This window comes from Aythya fuligula, chromosome 10, assembly GCF_009819795.1.
Source record: "Aythya fuligula isolate bAytFul2 chromosome 10, bAytFul2.pri, whole genome shotgun sequence".
Classification (NCBI taxonomy): Eukaryota; Metazoa; Chordata; class Aves; order Anseriformes; family Anatidae; genus Aythya; species Aythya fuligula.
In genome coordinates this window covers 5,841,952-5,864,613 of record NC_045568.1, presented here as the reverse complement: position 1 = coordinate 5,864,613, position 22,662 = coordinate 5,841,952, and the positions used below count along the sequence as shown (strand labels likewise).

General features: G+C 35.9%; 1 long non-coding RNA gene across 2 annotated transcripts in view; it reads left to right on the top strand.

The window, feature by feature from the left end:
* The window catches only part of LOC116492957, a 196,265-nt gene that overhangs the window by 63,160 nt on the left and 110,443 nt on the right, over positions 1-22,662 (top strand). The window lies entirely within an intron of this gene.

Here is a 22,662-nt window from a genome sequence, read left to right as displayed (position 1 = left end):
TGATGTAGGTTTTTAAATTTATGACTTTCCCCTTCCTTTTTACTGGAAGCAACTTGAATCCTTATGTGGTACCATCTCCACCCCTACCCCCATCAGTTCTCTTACCTGCTAAAGGGTCTATGCTAATCAGTGACCTCTGCCTCTAAGACTAGAAGTTAGTAAACAGTTTTCCCTAGCTGATGGGATTAAAGTGCCAGAGGTGTGGCCCAGGCTTTAAGGGACATGGTCTTTAAATCTTCTTCCCTAATTCACTTACATTCAAGTCAGCAAATTTAAAATCTGCTTCATTGAACTGTCAAGGTAAGCACTGGAGACATTTAGCTTTTTCTTGGTGTTTCTAACAGTCCAATCACATCCATAGATGTACTGCTTCTTCCCGAATAAAAATGTAATCCTAGCGTATTCACTGGCTTCTTAATAAGCACACTTACTGATGGCAATAGTTTGTCTTGCAGGGTCTTGAACAGCCAGCAGGTTTATGTGTGCATTTGCAGATCATGACCAAGGACAAGCCCTTGCTCAATTGCATATTACATTTAACTACTCATCCCTCTTGAATAGCAATTAATGCAAGAACAAAAGCTTAACATTTGTCAGGTGTTTTAATGCTATCATTCTTCTGTCTCCAGACTTTTTTTTTTTTCTTTTTTTTTTTTTTTTTTTCCTCATTCTGCAAACTGAAGGTCTTTTTCTGTAGTCTCCTGTACAACACAGTGGTAGTATGGAGCAGTTCTACTGGTCTTAGTGCTTGCTAAAAGTTTGGAAAGTGTGTGAGGATCTTAGCACTGACTGCAAATTAATTAGTCTGGGAGCACCAGAAAGATGGTAATGGCTCCATTAATAATTTCGCTTTCTTATAGTCTTGGTTTTAAAATAGTGGAGCAGTGTTTTCTTCTCTAAAGTACAATAAAAGTGTCTTTCAATTTTAGAGACCATCTAGGAGTAATTCTTTTCAAGATTTGTAGATGTTCTCTAAAGTATGGGGTTCATAATTTTAATTTACACAATTACGGAATAAGGCTCAGCCTGGCATTGCTTAGCTAAAATATTTTTACAACAAGTACAAGAAATCATTGTAAACTCAAATGCCCGGTAGTTGGATTTTACCAATGCAAACTGTTTTTATTGATTAGGCAAGTCTGACAGTATTATTGTCAAGTTAATTACTATTTTTTTTAAATGCATCAAGACTAGCATAAAAATTTAGATAAACTAAGCTATAGCCTCTCTGGTTTTGATGGGAAAATTAATCGTATGCTGCTGATGCTTCTCTAATGGTTTTGAAATGGTTTTTGAGGGTGTTTAAAACAACAATAAATCACACCTATTAAAATATAGTACTTGTCACTTTTGAATCAGGGGTAGTTGTATATCTAGACCAGTATATATACAGTTATTCTGTATATTATCTAAAACATGCCCCCTAAAGGTGCTGCTGAACCTTTTTCTTTTACAGTAGTTTCATCAGTTTATGTGCTCCTCATACTGAGCTTTCTTTCTGAAGGCCCATAGTTAATTTTCAGATACCCATAGTATTTTCAATTGAATCTAGCACTATTATTCAGCTTCTGATATATGGTTTATCTGATTAATGTTGTTTGGGGATTGCAATTATTTTGAACAATTTGTCTTCTTTTATCTGCTGTAATGCAACTTTTATTAGAACTCACTTGAAGAATGCAGTTTACATCATTGAATGAGCAGGACTGAAACACTGGGCAGTGTAGGAGTGGCTCCTGTACTCAGTGAATGTGGCCTTTGTTGTATGCCTGCCTTGTATCCCCGAAACGCTTCTTGTGGCAAGATGCTTTTCTATAGTTTATCTGTTTACAAATACTATCTACAAATAAGAGTCATATAACTTCTGCAGGGTTGGGATCTTTTGATTGCAGCTGTTCATAATTAGATTCGTTTACAAAATAGATCAAGCCAATGGAGGGTGCACAGAAAACTGACTTAGAGCTTATCAAATTAGCTAAGTAGAGCAATTAATCAGACAGACCTTAACTTGATTTGAGTTTTCTAAAGTTTCATTTTTTTTTCTTTTTTCTTTTATTTTCTTTTTTTTTTTTTTTTTTTTTTTTCTTAAAGAAGACATTAAATGTGAAGCTGGGTTTGGCGGGACAGTCTCCCAGACATGCACATGACAAGGAGAGTGTCAGCAGTGGTAGTGAGCTCTCCACAATCATCATACACCTTTCAGAAACCTTCTGACTTTCCCAATGCACAGGGCAGCGTGTTGCTATGCCATGACCTGTATCTGCTTTAAAAAAAAAAAAAAACGCAAACAAAAGCCCAAAACTGTATGGGAAAAATACCTGAGATCTACCTTCAGTTTTTGTATCCACATACTGCAGTCCTGGCAAGTAGGGTGGGAGCTCCCTGCCATTAGCACCAGTGCTGTTACACCGGTAGTTCCAAATAGCCCAAGTTCTCAGCAAAGACAGTACAATTCACTTGGTATGAAGTACAGTATTGATATGAGGCAGAAAAAAGTGTGTTTTGGTTTTCATCATCAAAAAGTTTTCTCCATGCTAAACTCTACCAATGGACTAATTCAGTTCCCCCAGATCATATTATTTTGGACTGAAATAATCTCTCTTCAGTGGAGTGCTCTCTGCAGCATGAATACAGTGTAGGGTGAGCGCAGTATTTTATCCAAACGATAACTTGTCAGTGAAAGTGTTTAAAAGGCAACTCTTCAGAAACTTCTGATTACAGTATGGTAACAGCCGTTGAGGTGTCCTGAAAATGATGCTGTTAACAAGTTCATTTTGCTTTTAAGTAAGTTTATTTGTCTGAAGCTGTTAATAGCAGTCCTTAATTGGGCAGTTAGCTGTGCTGCCTCGAAGTAAAAATGTACCATTAGCTACAACTGATTCTTAAATAGCAGTTGCTTGTCAGCCTATAAAAATCCGGCCAACAGTGTGCTAGATGCTGGGTTGCAGAGCCAAGCTGGTGGTGGTATACGGTATTTCATTTTGTGTTGCTTAAATACAGGCTAGATCGCTGCTTAAATCCATGCAGACCAAAAACAGCTGAAACCCCCTCCTCCTCTACTCTTCTCAGTAAGGAGTAAAGGACTGCTCTGGGTTTATGCAGAGTGCACCATGTGCCCCTGGCCAAGCTCCTGGGTTTTATGTGTGTGTATATAGTGCGACTTCGTGCAAATTAGTACTTCTGACTCTTGTGCAAATGAGCTGTGGACCTGCTGTTCGCTATGTGTGGGCAAAGCACACAGAGGTATACAGGAGCTTTAAGCTACCCTTCCATCATTGTGTGTAGAAGGCTGCCTTACTTCAATCCTGTATGAAAACATGCAATATGCAAGTATTGGTACCAGGAAACTGGCGAAGAAATCCACCTGGAAGAAGGGGAAGATCAATTAAGGATTATTGCTAGTCTTGACTGTTTTAAGCTGAATGCTTCTTTCGTATAATGAAACTTTTGTGGACAAAATATTTCTTAGATATTGAGGAAATGCACCTAATTTTACTCACCTGTTAATCTGTATCTGTACTTAACCAAGTGAAAGGAGGCAAGTGAAAGTGTTAAATATGCTGTTATGGATTTTCTTCTTAATTTGTTCACACAAACCAATGATCTTGTATTTTTAGATAGAATTCTTCTGTCTTTCACTGCAGGGAAAAAAAAAGTGTGAAGTGTATTTTTTTCCTTGTGTCATTTCCTAATAAACAGCACTGGTATTTGTCAGGTTTGGCCCTGCCAAACTGGTCCAAAGCCCCATATCATTGCCACTGAATAAAGGAGATCTCTCTCCTGACATGACCTTTGCCATTACCTTTTCCTTCTCTTCAAGAGGACAAATCATTTTTTTTTTTTATTTTTTTTTAATTTACACTTGCAATGTATCCTAAACCTTGTCAGAAAAAAGGACTGATGAGCTACCAGTCTGTGTTCCAAACAGAAAGGCTCAGTATTCAAATTCAGCAATATGTTTTCTACTTTCAAAATTATGTGATTGCTATGATACACCATTCTTTAAGGTGATTTTCATTGTTCCTTCTATGATATAACAGCTTTCTCCCCATGGGATAAAAGCTAATTACCACTCTTCTGAATATGAATTTCTGCCCTTGCATACTTACCCAGCGCCACTCACTGAAGTGCTCCAGTCTGCTCCAGTCCCCTGTGCAGTGCCAGAGAACTGTTAGTTGCACTACCTGAAGTGTTTTCTTGGCAGTTGATACCCAAAACATAGGGATGAATAGGCTAATATAGAAGCACGGCTGGCAGACTTGAATGCAAGGAAGAATTATGGATGCTTCCTTCAGCCTCAGCACCGATGGGAATGAGACGCTCCTTGGGATTTTGTTACCTATATCTAAATACTGAAATGTCTCTTGGGAGCTTAAATACAGATGTTTTCTGTAAATTTGAACTGATGATTGTTCCCTGTTCCATCAACTCAACTCTAATATTCTAGTTAACTGATATGCTCTGGGTCATTCTTTTTGAAAAGCACACAATGTATACCTATATGCATTGATTAGGGGCACTTACATTAGAGGATTTTACCTGCATATCTTAAAATACCCTCCTTCCCTCTGTGAAATTGGTTTCTCTGTTTCACAATTATGCAGTGCTTTTACCTTAACTGTCCAGGAATGAAAATGTTAACCAAAGTTATCATTTTGGGTCAGAATTTTAAAATCCCCCCTCCAAAATTTGAAATGATATTTTCATGCCACTAACACTGAATACTTAAAACTCCAAATGTCATGTGCTTAAGTGTTCTTTGAAAGCTATAAAAAGCATAAGATAGAGAGGGAGGTATTTGGATAATTATTTCAAGATTTTTGTAGTTTGATAGAGGTGTTTGCTTTCAGAAGACAAACAGCTCTGAAGGATGATGCCTGAAATGCCAAAGCTGCATTTTCTTCTATATTTATATCAAGGTATATATCAGATAAATTCTCATTTATCTGATGAATTTCAGACACTTGCCTTGATTTTTTTTTTTTTTTTTTTAAACTCACTGAAAATAAGAAACCTTCAGTTCTAACTGATACAGAAGACTGCTGGAAAGAACCTGTAAATAGGAACATTAATCCCTACCCTCCTGTTTCTTACAGATTTGTGGTGTTAGGTCTAAAAGCACTGTGACCATATTTTCAACATGCACGTGCTTTCAAGACGTTTGAATCTGATCAGTTATCCAAATGCTTCTTTTCCTTGGGAAGGTTGGAGGGCTGTACTAAATATGACTGAAGTTATTTTGGTAGCAGTGTGAATATAAAAACTTGTTCATGTCTTTGCTTGATCTCTCTGAACCGAGTGTAAGATACCTGGATGTGAGTGATAAATGACTCAATACAGGGGAAGGAATGATGGATGACTTGTGAAGCTAAACATTTCATCTCAATAACTGTTACCTGTTCAAAAGCTACAGTAGAGATATTGAGGAGGGTATTTTGCTTTGTACAGGTTTGCATTAGCTGATTTTTTTTTTTTTTTTTTTTTTTTTTTATCACTGTGCCAAACATAAGCAGAATGTGTATACTATAGTCTATTTCATGGATATAATACATCTTGTTTATAGCAAGATGTGTATTTCTTGTGGTGGTGGTGTCAGGGCCTCAAGCCACTAAGAGGTTGCAATCTTCATAAACCACAAATATTACTACTGATTAATGGACACTCTGGTTCTAGATAGACAGATACTCGTGGGGGTTGCTCTCTGACAAATGAGCAGTATTTTGGAAGTGTGCAAACACAGCAGCTCCCATGTCTCCATGAGATATCTACATCAGGAACCCAGACAACATAGCTCAAGTATCTGGTAGAAGCTGTCATTGAGGAATTAAAATGCAAGATCAAAAATATCCATCCAGCAGCGTGTGTGTGATCCTTTTACCACTGGTACGTCAGTGTGCACTTAAGCACAGTCGAAGCCATTACCAAAACTCTGAGCTGTGCTGCAGCAGGAGCAGATCAGAGTCAGACTCTCCTCCCTGCTGCCTTGTGCTAAGGGAGATAAAAAGTGGCCGATGCTGGACCAAGCTGTGTTGTGGTGATGTGCGGGTGTGTAGCTCTGGCAGCTCCCACCCTGGTGGTGCCCCTGCCCTGCTCTGCGCCACCAGGGAGAGCAGCGATATTGTGGGTTGTGTCAGATGCTGCCCCTTAGCCCTGCTTGGGCCCGTGTTCACAAGGCTGACTTGGAGAACAGGTAGTTCTTTTTCTTATGGTTTGGTGCTCTGAAACTATCACATATCTCCAAGACTTTCTCTATGGGCACCGAAAGTAGCTCACTGACTGCTATTCCTTAGGGGTACTCTGCTGCACAATGGCTCTGGTCACTAATTTGAAATTGCTACTTGCCTTTTTAATTGTTTCCCAGTAATGTAATACAGTATGTTAAAAATAGCACCTTGAAAAAAAGACTTGAGAGCCATAGGAATAGGGAGAGAAATCATATTATACTACAATAATGACTATTTTTTTCCATTCTTTTGATTTCGTGAGCTCTCTGCCTATATTCCACTGATGGCTTTTTTTTTTTTTTTTTTTTTTTTTTTTTAACCACCATTTTAAGTGGTAAAGCTGGAAAAGAGGTGATACAGTAACAGTAGTCAGAAGTTATAATCTTTCTCAGTCTCATTTTCTGTAGACTACTTGCCATTATTTGGGGCTTTGGTGAATATCTATCCCAAACTTAATATTAAAAGTATTTATTACTCCATGGCTAAGTATTCATAAACTTGCTTTCACAATAACTGATGCCACAGCTGTGTGTGTCACATACAGGAGACATTTTGTCCAGGACCTTAATCAAGGTCATTGTTATTTTTGGTGTTGGTAGCTGGGTGTTTTTTCTTCCTCTGTGGAGTACGTTATTTTTAAGAACCTTGATGTCATGGGTGGAAAGCTCCATTCAGTAAAAAGAAATCAGAGTTAAATCCTTTATTTAATGGTCTGAGGCTTATGGCATGAATACCTCTTTTTTTTTTTTTTTTAAAAACAAAACAAACAAAAAAAAAAACACAACTTACTGTTTTCTATCAAGTAAGAATATTTCTACATTTGCTTAAACACTGCATCAATATTTCCAGCAAAATACTTCTTTTCCTCAAATTTCCTTTTTAATAAAATACAGCCTCTTTGAACTCCACAGGCCTCACCATCTGTTACTCAATTTTCACTCCATAAAATTTTGCTGACATCTGTTTAATCAAAAATATTTTTATAGTCATGGAGAAATTTAGTTCAAACTTGCTATTACGCTATTCCTATACACCAAGGAGAAAATATGTAAATAATGAAGAGGAACTTACGGGAGAGGAGAGGAAAATTTTAAACTTCAGCCTGTTTCTGCTCAGGGCACCCTTAGGCTGTGGAAGTGCTTGTCAGCTTGTTGTCCATGCCTTTCGGCTTGGGAAGGCCGAAACTGTTGCTTAGGCTTTAAAGGCCTGTCCTCATTATTGGCTGTGCAGCTGCTGTCCTTGTCCCTTGTTCCTTTGTTGTCTTTTTACGGGTGAGTTTCCTTTGCTGTCTCTACCAGGACAGCCGTAGAACACCAAGTGGGGTGGATGCTTTTCTTCCATTCATCTCCCTTGGTTTCTCCCTTGCCCACTAGGGTGATACGCTCTCTGGATTCATTGTTTTCCTGTCAAACACACATCAGGCTGAAGTTTGTTGGTGCTATAATAGGCGCTGTCATAGATGTAATGATAATTATTAGTAAAGTCTTATTTTTAGTCTGTTTTGTAAAGGAAATGAGGCATATGCAATTTCTGTCTATCTGTCAGTCTGTTGGCTATCTGTTAAGCTTGATTAGGAAATTCTCACCAGTATTGTGGCCTGATAGACCCTTCCCATATGGCATTAAATTTAACTATTTTTAAACAGCATGCTACAATTTTTAATAACCAAATAGCTGTTTTCATTATGCCTCTTGGTTATCATATATATATATTTTTTTAATCACCTAAGTTGATCCAACCATGCTTGTTAGAGCACCATATAGTCTTGATTTTTGAAGAAGCATCAAAGTGTTGAGGCTTTACTGTTGTTTTCTCTGTTGCTATTGGGGTTCTTGTAGGTGAGCTTTCTCTTCCAGAATGATTTTTCTGTTTGCAGATTTATGTTGCTGTGTGTGCAAACTAAATAAATATTTAAAACCAAGTAAAAAAAATGTGAATATTGTTTTTAGTTGAATATTCAGCAGAATATGCTGATTATATTGAATTTAGTGATAGAGCAATGCTTTTAAATTTTTTCATACCAATCCCATTATCTGCACATTTAGTATTTACATATGTATTATTCAACTGTAATTGTTCTATCATATTTTAAAATAATACTTTTTCTCTTCCCTTGAACAAGAAGAGTAAGATTTTTGGTTTTAATTATTAGCTAGACAAAATCAATTGAAATGAAATATGAGTATAATTTTCTAATGCTTAGAGCCCTTCCCTAATTCTTTATCCTTGAAGAAGCTATTTATCTACCTTAAAGTTTTCTTTATTTAGAGAGATTTATTAAAGTATACTTGAGAGAAAAACGTCTGGAAGCATTCTTTGGTTTGTGTAAAATCTTTAGTTTATTTGGAAGGAATACTTTTGAGTATTGCTTCCAAAAAAGAAATGCCAGAGCCTTTCAAAATCCTTGAAAGCAAATTAAAGGAAAATCTGAAATGACTTTGTTTCTTTGGGGTTTTCTAATGGTAAATTGCAAGGGGGAGTTTCTTTCCTTCTTCTGTGTTTCTTGCGGATCATTTGTAGCAATGATCACGCTGTGCAAGTTTAACCTCAAATTGTAACCAGAAAAGTGTTGGGCTAGACGTGGGACATGCTGTTTGTTTTATAGAAGAGAAAATTAGACTGCTGTCATATTTGTTTATAATGATATCAGTAAGTTAAAGAAAAACAGCATGATTTTTATTTGCAGGCATGAATGATGTATAGTGCTTTTAAAAATATGAACTCAAATAATGGCAATGGATTTTTTCCTTGCATAGATATGAAGGTTTGGTGCAACTGTGAAAATGCTAACACTGCAATGAGGCAATGCTTTTTAACCTCTGTGGTTCAGAATGAATATTTGAGTGTTATATCACCTGTCAATCCCATCCAGGCAGTGCTATATGTCACAGCGGAAAGAAATCTCATAATTCTTTCTTGCTTGACTATATCTTTTGCTGACATTTAGAACAAAACAAATTAAACTGAAACATGTCAGGAAAATTTACTGGGCACAAGTCGTAGGCTCGGATTTCCATTTGATGAAGAACCACAAGAATAACATTTCACAATGTCTAACTCTTCTCTGCGGCTTAGGCAAGTGGATCCCCGAAGCGTTCCTCCAGCGGTGCAGTGGCTCGGTGCAGGAGGAAGCTTCCCCAGGCGTAGCTCATCGCTCCTCGGCAGGGCGCTGCTGCTGCCAGCATCCCAGGGGAGAGCTAGCAGCGTGCTGCATTGCAGGTGGAGGTGCATTGGCAAGGAATTCCCTTCTAGTTCTTGTTGCAGTTTTGTTCTACTGCTAATTCCACCCTAGTTCTTCCCATAATCAGTTCTACTCCTCGTTTGGTAATGCTCCAGTTCCATTCTACCCCAATTCTGTTCTACTCCCAAATCTTGTTCTGCTCCCCGTTACTCTACTCTGCTCAAGATCACAAGAGCTCTCAGAGGTATATTAGGCTAACCTACCTCATGCAGGAGAAAATTGGATAAGAACCATAATGAAAAAGCAGCAGATTAAAAATAAAATAAAATAAAATAAAAAATAATTCTACTTTGATAGAAGAAATTGTTGCATGCAAGCCTGTAGAAGAGAGCCTAGTACTGCAGCAATCCCCAACGAGGAGAATTCAAATAGAGACCACGTTAAAATGGGCCCCGTTAACCAATGCCTTGCCTCTTCAGTGCTATTCGGTGGAATGGGGAGTTTCTTCAATGTTGTTCCAAGTCAAAACTCTTAGAGACAGTTTTAAATAAGGTTCCTGGTCTTCTGGTGTTGCTTGAGATAGTAATTTACAGAACGTTACCAACTCCTGCCTTTTAGATATGAAACATTTCCAAAATCAAGCCATTCATTGCCAGCTGGGAAGAGCGAGCAGATATGGGAGACTCAGAATGTTTCAGTGAGAATAATAAAAATGCTTTATTTCAGAAGAGTTTGAGGAAGATGGTAAATGAGCAGAAAGAACAATATAATCCATCAGTCTTGACTGTAAAAACTTTTTAGTTTAGAAAGATAAATTCCTATTTCCTTAAGAATAGAGGCTATCAGAATAGAAGGTTAAGTTATATCATGAATTAAAACCTAATTAGAAGTTAGAAATCAACTGGGGGAATTAGATGGCCTATTATTAATGCTGCAGAAATGCTGTTAAGGTGCCCAGGGGATCAAACCTTTAATGATGATTTGTTAGTGAATTGCTAGAGCTAGGAAAAACCTTTTCATTTGGAATATTCTCTTGACACTACAGAATTTTCCACGTAACAGTACATTTTCAAAGTTCTAGTTTTCAGATGTTTGAAACAGACACTTTAATAATTGTTTTCCTAATTTAACTCATTAAATTCCTGCTTTCAATCTTGCTCAATTTTCTATTTTCTTCTCTGCATTTTGGTTTCGTGTAGCCCATTTGCTTATTACAGTGCATTTTGCTTTCCTTTTTCTGAATTGACTCCCTGTTTTTTAACCTTAGTGAGTTTTGAGTAAAAAAAAAAAAAAAAAAGAAAAAGGCAATGTTCTGCTTTATCCTGATTTTTAAATTTTGTTTATTTTTCTTTTGTTTATTTATTTCTTTATTTTGATTACTTCATGGCCATGGCATAAATTATCTCATTCTGGTTTTTTGATAGTAATTCTGATTTTGAGAGTAATTTGATAGTTGGAGTTGCATGAGGCAAATGTAAATGCAAATGCTATTTCACTGACAGAGTTTCCATCTTGCGAAAATAATAAAAAGACACTTTTGATGGTGCACTGCACAGATGCTTCTTTAGTATGTCTATGCCTGAATGTGGTAGTTGGTGTTTTTTTTTTTGGGAGGCTGGCTGAACTGGTTTCTTTAAAGAAATCAGCGGTAATATGCCATCAAAACTGTTAACAAATGGGAATGTAATTCCCCCTCCCCCCCTCCTCCCCAAAAAAAGCTTAAAAATTAAAAATAAAATTGTATTCTAGTCTCTACTGAGCTGTGCTCAGTTGTTTCTTGGTCTGTCCCATGATTTCCAGAAGAAGCTCCATGATAAGAGCTTTTCAGAAGGCTTCCAAGCTTTGCCATGTCACCTTTTGTGCATTGGTTATTTTAAAGCCATTTTTCTAATCCATTTTAGGTTGTACAACCCCATTCTTATTACAGTTGTTTTCCTGATTTTCATCAGTCCTCCAGGGCAGTGCTGTAGTCATTCTTCATTCTTCATAAGCAGGTGAGAAAAAAAAAATAAAAAAAACCCAGAAAGTCACCTCTTTACTGCTGTGACCGTTCCTGCACGGTTCAGCTGTGAACACTGGTGCTTGAGGGATTCACAGTTAAGTTTACACCCACCTGCAGTTGATGTTTCTGCCTTTTTCCCCTGCTTCTCTCTGTTTGTTTATTGATAGAGGTATATGCTCAAGTGTTAGTGGGGTGAACTACATAGGGTGGCTGCACCATATGTTAGTGCAATATCCCTGTGAAATAAATCAAGCATAGGTCTCTTGTGACAGACTGTGGCTTTGAGTATTAAAGAATTTGTAAAATAAATTGGCCTGTCTGCATGTAGAAAATGTCTTAGAAGCAGACTTTAATAATACCTTTGATTTTTCAGTTAGCGAATTTCAGCAAAAAACAGCACACTTAATTTGCTTTGTTGTTCTGTTGGTGTTTGAAGAACTACGTGGGAACCCGGGTGGTTAAAAAGGAGAGAGAGAGCAAGGAATAGAAACAAAGAGAAGTTACAGAAATTGACTTTTATTGGCCTAACTTTGTTCTATTTATAAAATAAAGATGTTTGCACAATGATCCACATTTTTTTTTAATTTCCCCTGATTTTGTCCACATCTTTTCTTTTTTTTGATACAAAACAAGGAATGGTTTTAAATACAAAAATGATTTTTAAATGAGTTAATGCTTATTGAAAAATATCTCCAATTTCAATATTTCATGGCTGACTTTAAACTTTGTGTTAAAAGTGAAGTTAAAAATATATGCAAAAATATTAAGCGTACTTTTTCTTTATGAAGTTAATAGAAGGTAAAGTTAATGGAAAGTATTCACTTTACACTTAGGTATGGAAGAGAATGGGAACAGTTTTATTTTTTCTCTATAAGTAGTAACTTCATGGGATTATAATGTCATATTTCTTGATAATACATAAGTGCTTTTACTCCTACATGTACTTTCACAAAATGTAAATTTAGTGAGTCACGTTCCGAGTACAAAGGCACTGGGAGTTTGAAAGATTATTTTGCTTTATGCAGCAGAAACTATTATTTGGTATCAAGTCCCAAAACTTTTAAATCATCAAAGTTAGAAAAGTGTTGCAGTAATTATAGTAAATACTGTGAATAAGCTACTCAGTTAATATCTAAATTTAGTGTATGCAGAGAATTAATAGACACTTTTGTTTTCCACTTGTAAAATAATTTTAATTAGAAGCAATTAAATAAAATTACATTAATCCAAAGCAAAAAGCTTTTCCTTTTTTTTTTTTTTTTTTTTTTTTTTAAGGCTTACTGCAATTAAAGCTTTCCTTATATTCTGTAGGAAGAGCTAGAGATCAGTTCACAAAACCCTTCTGTGTAGATGGGCTACCAGATGGCAGACTTATCAGACTTCTATTTGCAGCATTTTTTCTCCAAAGCATTTGGAACTGCCACTGTTCAAGCAGGATACAGTAGTCAAGGGACCACTGATAAACCCTCTTTCTAAGTCGATAGTGATGTTTATGGTGTTGGTATTGTCTTGATGCTTTATGTATCATATATTTAAACTCAAGAAAGTATCTGACCAAAAATGCTCCTGTAAATGTATGCCCAACAAAGGGTGCTGCTGATTTTTTTTTTTTTTAAACATAATTATAACAGTAACTGTGTGGTTATTGTTAGTAACTAATTAGTATATTAATTCCCACATTAGATTTCTTCCTTTTATACTAACATCATAACAATGTTGTTTTGGGAGAAATACTTGATGGAAAAGATGGTCTGAGGACAAAGGAGTTCCTTTAAAGCTTCCCTTTTTAAATGCCTTATGACTCAGCCATAGACAACAAAAAGTCAGTATTTTGTTCTGGGATATATCCATGCGTATGAAAAATGAATGTAAAATGGCAAGCAGGATACTTGGATGTCTGTTTTACGATCTGAATGTTTTCAAAAAAAAAAAAAAAAAAAAAGAGAATTGGTTATCCAAATGCAGTGGATAAGAGAGATGGTTTTCTACTGCCAATAGTAATTACAGATAGAAAATGGGAAAGAATAATCCTCAACAATCAAAACTGGAAGGATGCTGGCCTGTGTATTGGCCACCACTCTTAGAGTGTAAGAGACTGTTGCATATTGTCATTTCCATCTGGAGTTTTAGCCTTCCTGAAGGGAGGTTGGCGAATGAGACTATTTGACAGAACTGGTTCATGGCACCCACCAGTTCTCATTACTGGCATTACCATGGAGCCACCTTTCTGGTGGATCTGCTGTGCTGTGGCAGAGCTCCCCTGACATCAGTTCCACAGCCTGGAACAACAGACAGAACCAGGAATACAGGTATTTGAAAGCAGTTTTTTGCAGGTGCCTGCGTGTGCCAGTAATATATTTAAGATTCAAAAGCTGGTAGCTCTAACGTGGAAAACACATTGTAAGTGATTGCAAATATCATTAAATTAGCTTTAAAATGAGAGTTTTAAAATTGTGATTATGGCTTTCTTTTTGTTTCATTTTTCTTTTTGCCTTGTTTGTGATTCTGGTGTTTACAAAGCTAAGAGAGAAAAGAAGAAGAAAAAAAGAAATGTTTTCAGCTCTTTTATTCCACAGAGTAAGGGGCTTCACTTTCCTTAGAACAAAGCTGAGAATTTCAGCTCTTCCCCTTTGCATCTCATTGCAGGTTTCACTACCTCTGTCTTGGATCCTATCCAAATGATGCTTCTAAAATTAGGATCCATAAATTCTCAACTGTCAAGTGCTGCTTAGTTTATAATAGCTTTGAAATTGTGACTTGTCCACTCTTATTTTTGAAATCGGGTAGCCTGGTTCAACTAGGAGGTGACTTGATATAATGGTGGTAGAATGACACAGCTGCATCCTGACTCAAGAAAGTTTTCTTTTGCTTGTAAGCCATCCTCAATTTGCCTTACCAACTCTATTCTAAATGTAACATATAATTACACTCGTCTTTACCTGCTTTGCAACGTAATTTACTGTTAAGTACATGAAGACTTGAATTTAGAATGTTTGAGGTTAAAAAAATAAATATATAAATGATGCTTAGCAAGGCTTTCACTCAAATATTGATTCCTGTGCCTCAAGTGTAATATGCTGATTTTGCATCTTTTATTAACTATTTTGGGAGTTTTCATGCTTTGACTAGACAATCACAAAAATACAAATGCAAAATAGTGCTGAAAGAAGTGATGGTTTGGAACTAGGTTTTTATTCTCTTCATATTGCATTACAGAAGAGCTTTGGTCTTAACAATATGTAACATGAATATAAATGTATAACATTAAGTGTAAGCACATTACAGTCTAACAAGTTATTGCCCAATATAAAACCTGCTCTCCATTTTAAAGAAATCATGCTGCCTTCTATACAGCTTTCTCCAGAGCCTGGAAATTATCTCCTTGGTTTACGTGCTGCAGCTGATAGAAAGGAATTCTGAATTGTGAAAGCTGCTGGAGTCTTCTGGTAAAATCATCAGCTGGCTATATAAAAAAAAAAAAAAAAAAAGATTTACTGGCTGAAAACATGAAATTTAATTACTGTTATATTTAGGCTACCATAGGATAAACAGCTATTGTATTATAGCTTGGTTTTGAAGTTGATAATTAAAATAAGTTAAATCCAGATCTATCACTTGGCAGTAATTCAGTTGAAGTAACTATAAGTCAGTAGACGGATGTGTATTTAAGTGTTGATATTTATCTAATGTAGTGATGGCTGGGAATGGACGAAAAATGGCTGTTGACGTCATATCTTAATTAACATCACGTTTTCTATGACAGGCCATGACTCAAGAAGATACAAGTGTAGACAATACTGCTGCAGAAATATTAACATGGAAGCTTGCTGTGATTTCTTTTTAATGACATTGCCAGGTGAAATACTTATCCACGTTCTTGTCAAAAGAGTAAACTTGAAAGTCTAGAAAAGTTATGGTATTTTTATGGTTTTCTATAATGTCCATAGCTGAACATAAAATGTCAATAATGGAATAAGTGCTGTTATACTACAGTGTTGATGTTGTTATACTACAGTATTGATTATTCTCATTTACTTAAAGTCAATATAAATATTTATCTGCCTTCTGATCTGATGCTGAAGGATCACTATAATTAAAGATGAAAATGCTTCTTATGAGAATTCTAAGCATTACTTCCTAATATCCTCTTTTACTCTATTTTTTCCTACTATCGGGAATAGCTTGTACTGAGCTGCATAAGACAAATGTAGTACCAGGTATTTAGCTTCTGTTAAAGTGTAAGTGCATGAAAAAAGTTTTTATTTCTGTGAATATAAATTGAAATGTCTTGCTAATATGATTGTGGATATCCTTTGTGTCATGTATCTTATGTACCTGAGTGCATTTGGATATTGTGGTGAATTTTACTGTATTTCAGATAACTACAAAATTTATTTCCTATTTCAGTTACTTAATAAAAAGGATATTGCTGTTTTGTTCTCATCTACTAACAGCAGTGAAGTCTGTAGCACAGGATTATTTTATTTTCTGTTAGTCAAACATTCCATGGAAACTTAGATTTTTGCATATTCAAGGATTTTTTTTAAATGCAATTTTAGGTTGATGAATTTTATTACTTTTCTTCCAGCATGGTTGTCAAATAAAATTTGTTATGTATGAAATATCAAGTAAAACCGCTTTTTTTTTTTTTTTTTTTCCTGTGTTTTCTGTTGTGTTTTCTATATGTTACATAATAAATTGCAGATTTTATGTATTCACTTTCAAAGTGTGGAGATCATCTGCAGAGAAGATGGTGGTTAAACAAGCATGCAAATGAAAATTTCAGAAACTTTTATGTGCTGTAATTTAATGCCAACCTAATTACCTCTATTTTGATAACATTTAAAATAAGCCCTGTGACATTGGGGATAGCAGACTACTTTAATAAGAACTTTTTAGTTTTCATGATTTAAGTTTTCCTTTCCATATTTTTGGATAGAACTCCCTCAAGCTTTATGCGAAGTCATCTTGTGTTGGTGTTATGCTGTACTGGTAACTCAGGTTAACTTTAACTTCCAACTCCCACCTTGAGTTGTTAATGGTATTCAGTTTTCATTTATTCATAAACGAAGCAAAATCTGCATATCAAGCATCCTTTTTGGATCAAATGAAACTACTTCAGGCTTTTCTTATTTCTTGATATGAAATATTTATGTGAACTTTATCATGTTGCTGCTAAACTTCATCATCTGTAGCTATCACAGTACTGCACTCCGAAGTTCAAAGCTATCATGAAAAGGAGGTATTTTTGAAGGAGGAAAAATATGTATGTGTGCCCATTTCCCTGTTTAATAACTGAGCATAGAATATGTTCAGTTTTAGGATTTAATTACCAATGATGAGTGAATTTATTAAAAAAAAAAATACAAAAAATACAAAATCAAAAACAAAACAAAATTAAGTAAAAGGGAAAATTCCAAATTTGCTCAGCCTTCATAATGAAGGTCCAAACTATGTAGCTAATCTATCAGCTTATCGTGCTCTCCAGTGACCTCTGCCAGTGCCTACCACTGGTCTGGGCATGGAAGGTGAGAGACACAGGGAGGTGAAGTAGTTTTTTGTGTTTGCAGCAATTCCTCCTCATAATTCAGACAAGGACTCAATTCGGGTCTCCGTTAATAGTCTCTCTTATAATCTGCCCATTGAACCAAGTGCACTCGGCTGTATTGGGAAAGATTCCAAAGATATTTGGAAAAATTCCAGCCATTCTCAAAATCATTGTGATCAACTTGTGTGATAGTTGCAATTAGAAATCAGAGGCTTTTGCAGGAACTGAAGGGAGTCTGTGATGAGAGGACAGCCTTCACTGTGAGGATCTCATCTTTTGCTCAAGACTAGTCCATAAATTTTGGACCGTTTTCATCATGCTGCCACATGTAGTAGGTTCTGACTGAGAATCCTCTGAATTAAAGGCTTCCATGATCTATTTGATAGTGTGATTTTTTTTTTTTTTTTTTTTTTTTTTTTGTATTGCTTTGTTTTAAACTTTAGACAAGAAGTGGGCCCTCATGGAAAATTCATTTCAGAATGATTTAGGACAGATTTTTAAAGACCTGGGGGTTCTTTACATTTTGTATTTCAAAAACGTGTTGATGATACTATGCTGTTTCTGAATTGATGTAGTCATTACTCAACTGCATACTTTATACATCAAGGTTATTCTAACAAATTTAGGGGTGTGAGATTAAACTGGTTTAATTTTTCTTTATGATCATATTGCGGAATGGTTCAAAAGGATGGTACCAATTTATCTCTCAACAAAACAGATGATCACAAAACCAGATTGTATACTGGTCTTTGCTTAATATCTGTAATTATTGGGGACTTAATGTGTTTCCCTTTTCATAGACAAATCTCTATTTTTGATTTGTTCAGTGCTTGTCTCAACTGAAGGTCTAATCCAATGGTTCCAAGAGAGAGCTTTTGAATTTGGTGTTTGCTGCCTGTGACAGAGATCTGGCTGTAGTGCAGTTTTTATGTTCGTGTTGGGGAGCAAAAAAAGAATCGGATGCTCTCCTCCAATCACTGAGAGCTCCTGCTCTTGTTCCCGTATTTCATCCAGATTTGTGTAGAATTCTCAAGTCTATGGGGACTGGAGTTAGCTTTCTGTAAGGAAGGATACACACTATTATCTGGTGATATTCTGATGTCTATAATGTACATTTAGTGGCATACTTCTGTTTTTTGTTTACATTACTCTGGGTATATATGGGTAGGGGTATTTGTATTCTATTTTTCTGTTGAGCACCTAATAATAGTTCAGAAATAATATATAGAAGCAATAGTACTTTCATTAAGCCTTTCTTTGATTGTTTCTGGCTTCTATATATTAGTGTGTGTATATATACATACAAACACATGTCAATCTTGAGAATTCTTAGACTGAAGAGCTTGATTATCTTCACACTTCTGTATAAGAACCAGTCTTGCAATTGCGTGCCTACCCAAGCCTCCTTAGGAATGTTCTCACCCTGATTCCCATCCTACTCTGTTGGTGATGACCTCTTTTCTTTTAGGGAGAAGAGAAATGGAGGCTTTTTACTTAAGGGTGTATAAATACAATTATTTTTGAATCCCTGCATTATCTCAGCTGTCTCCTGGAGTTTATACTAAAGGGAAATAAATGATTCCATCCTGTTCCATCTGTTGCTATAAAACTGTGATGTATTCTCTGTTGTACAAGTTTGAACATCCATAACTAACAGGTCTCAAACAGCAGTAATGTCACATTCTTGATTAAGCACCGGAGTTTGATATTCATATTAAAACATGTCTGTTTTTTTTCTCTTTGGTGTAATCTTTCTACTGTGGTTATAACTGGGAAGGTAATAATCATGTGACCATACCAAAAATATGCATCTACTAATACCAAGGATCTCAAGACAGTTTTTACTGAACAAACAAAGATGATCTATTTCAGTTGTAAGTGCTGGGAATCTGCTGCAGGGTCAGTGGAAGTGGTCAATCTAATCCTAAAACCAGTACTGTGCTAGATCATTACATTTTATGTGGGGTGCTAACAATTTCCACAGGACTTGCGGCGTTAACCAGTAGATGAATGTTAGCACAGGGAGGAAAGCAGCTCACTCCCACTTACTTGGTTTACTTGATAAAGCACTGACAGTGAAACCAACGCATCGGTCCCAAATTTCTTTCCATTTCAATCTGATTTAAAAGTTGGATGTAAACGAGATGGTGTGAATCGTTCCAGTGTTTTAGTGAGAGTATTTCCAAACTTGGTCTACATACATATTTATATATGTACACATAATTATATGTAACCACATAATAGAGGGCGCATATGAATACATGGGAATGTGAATGGCACGTGCTTTGTCATCTAGAAAATGATGATAAGAGTTTTCAACTATTTTTTCCCTTGAATTTTCCTAGTATTACAGTGAAAAGATGTTTAGTTCAACTTGGTTTGTAAACTTCTTTTTGTTAGTGCCACTGCTGATAAATATAGCCATGTGCCAATAGCACTCATGATTTGTTTTGTTGAAGGAAAAGGTTGTTCTGTAATTTAAAGCTAGTGATATTTTTACTGTATCATCACAACTTCATGAAAACTATGGCTCTCAATGGCAAAATATAAACTGTTAGTGCATCCGAGAACCTACTTAGTATGCACACTTAGTATACATTTGCTGCTGCATAATTATATACTATTTTGCTATCAGTGCCTCTGAACAAGTGAAATCCTGACCACTTGGTAAAGCAACTAATCCAGATAGGAATTTAGGATTAAGGATTAGTCTAAATGTTTTTGGTGTTACACAGAAACATATTTTTTTTTAATTTTAGAACTGAAGCAGCTTTTTTTCATGACAGAACTCTGTTAGCAGACTTCTGAAGAACAACCTTCTTTCTCATTGCTACTTTTGTACTGAACTGATAGGTAATTAGGAAAATGAGTAAGTAGAAGTAGGTACAGCACAGGACAAAATAGGCAAGGAGAGCTCAGCTCAGGCATCTAGAACATTGGCAGCATAAGGAAAACTCTCTGATCCTTTTCTTTAATACTTTAAAAAAAAAAAATCAAATTTTCTGACGAGAAAGACAGCTGCTGATTATTATTATTATTATTTAAAAAAAGATCCCTGCAGGGATTTGTAGGATCTTACTGCTGAGGCTTTTTTTTCCCCCCTCTCTCTCCTTGGTGCTAGGCATAAACTATCCTTCTTTCTATCTTCAGCCTCCCATCTGTTACCAGAAAGTGATGAGTCTGAAGAAAACTGCTTTGGAAAGTAGGGTAGCTTCCCTCATGACGAGGTGCTGTGAAGGCTTGTCAAGTTCATTGTGACCATTTGCCTTCTTTGTCCTCGTTGTTAATAAAAAATAAATAAATAAAAAAGGCTTATTTTTAATTCATGCAAGAAACTTGTCTAGATAAAAAGAATAGATTGTTTTAATTGAGTTTTGGGGGCTTATAAGAAATCCAGTTTGTTGAGATTTCTATTGCATATGTATGATTTCTTGCTGAGTTTCTAAAGAGAACAGAATCTCACAAAAAGAAATGTTGAGACGTGATTCATTCCTGAAACCTAGATTGCTTTCCTGACTTAGTCTGTGCTTGTACGGGGGGGTAGGAGAAGGGAAAATGCAAAGGGAGAAGATGAAATAACTAAAGAGGAGCTGCAATGATTTTGCAGTTGTTACCCTTGGAAACAGTCAGATCAAGTCAGTTAGTGTGTCTTTGCATTCAGCCTCTTTTTCCCCACACTTCAATAATTCTTGACTTCTTGGGCCAGTTTTAGTTTATTTGGCAGGCAGGTAGAGACACAAAAACATTGAGTTCCTGCCAGCAGTGAAAACAGATGACTGGGTTGAAGAAGTTTAAAAAAAAAAAAAAAAAAAAAAGCCCTAAGACAAAGAGTGCTGTTCCCTGTTGAATACCAAAAACCTGCTTGGGAATAAGACCTTAGGAAAAGTCACTAATTTGTGAAGAAAGCTCCATTGTAAGCTTGCATGTTATTAGACAATGGAGAAGCCAGTAAGGCTTCATTAGCTCTGCTAGTCACAAAGGTTTTTGCTTAGTTTCTCCCTGCTCTTAGTTGTATAACCACTCTACATTCATAATTTATATTTCCGTAGGAAAAGTTTATTCTCCATTGCTTGTCATTAGTGGCATTCTTCTCTGGCTGAACTTTTAACTTATTTTGACTTATTTAATTTATTTGAAGTATTGTTGCTGTTGCAGTAGTGTGGAGTACTCTATATCCTGAAGAGCTAGAGCCATGAAAAGTCTGTGGCTTCCCTAACCATTATTTGATAGTATATAGAATTGAATTTGTATTTAGTTTTGCGTTGGAAGCTTGGCTCTTTTTTTGTAATCTGCATTTCTCTTCTTATTCCAGATTTATCTGCTTTTCTGTACGTATACGCTGAAGCATATGCTGGCCTTCAATTGCAGAAGCTTGTTCTGCATTCAGATTTTGATTTTTTTAATAAACCTAATGTTATTTATGGCTATCAGGCAGCAACTTTTCCTAATTTTGTAGTATATAATTATGCTTTTCAATAATAGTGGAAAGAATAAATATATTTGGTAATTGTTACAAAATGATAAAATGTGAAGCTCTATTGTTTTCATTTCCTTAACGCAGGTATTCATTAAGTCTTTTAACAAAACAGATGTATTTTCTCTTTTTGTATTTCAAGTTGTGTAACTCCATTATGTGGCTTAATGAAAAAAACAAAAACAACAGAGCGTAGGGTTTTATTTATGGATTCTTTTTTTTTTTTTCCTTAAATTTACTTAAAGAAACAGAGAAACAGAGCTTTTTTTTTTTTTTTTCAATATTCTTGATATATTGCTAATAGCTTTGTATTTTCCAATGTTCAATTAGTTCCTATATACTTAGTGGTGCTCTTCTGTACTCTTCTTTTTCTTGGTTTATATTCTCTTATTTTACTAGTGACAGAGTGGTGTTTACCTACACTTCTTTTACGTCTTTTACAAAATCTTGATTTTCTACACGTTGACAACTTCTGACATCCCATACATTTTCTAAATTGTATAATGTAATAAATTTTTTCAAGTTAGTTACTGCATTCAAATGTGTACTCTTCCTGTACTCTGTCTTTTTCTTAACTAGCTGATGTTTCTTTCACACAGTTTAAGGAAGCGAAGATGGAACTTGCCTGATACTTCCTTTTCCATATTCCAGTTTATTGTTCCATCCTGGTCGTCACTGAACATGTAAAGGGTCATCTAAAATACTGCTGAGGTTTCTGTTCAGCCTTCTTAGGGAATATAGTTCCATTTGAAATCTGAGCTTGCTTGAATTTTAATTATTTTTAGCAGCTCACCTTTATCAACTGCTAAGATATTGGGGTAATTTCAAAGATGCTTTGGACGTTTTATAAGCACCTCCCTTGGTTAACTTCCATGTGCGCTTAGGCATTTGTACCATGGATCAAGGTTTTGTGCAGTCAGACCCTGCAGTATGACAAGTAGAACGATGTAGTTGAGCTGAGATGTTAAACCACGTTGCTGATACCTGGTGGTTAGATTAAGAAAGTGAAGTAGTTTTTGAAGTTTTCATCAGTGCTTGCCTGGGCCTAAATACCTTTGGGTATCCAGCGATTAGGAGCCCAAGTCCTGCTGAGAGCCAGTGGTGTTTAAATTCCGCAGTAAGAAGGTGCCTCTCCTTCACTTGGTGCTTTTCAAAGCGTGTTGTCAGCCTCTGGGTCCATTTTGACTCTGCAGCAATCATTGCCTTGGTGCCTGGTTAGGTAATTTAAAACTG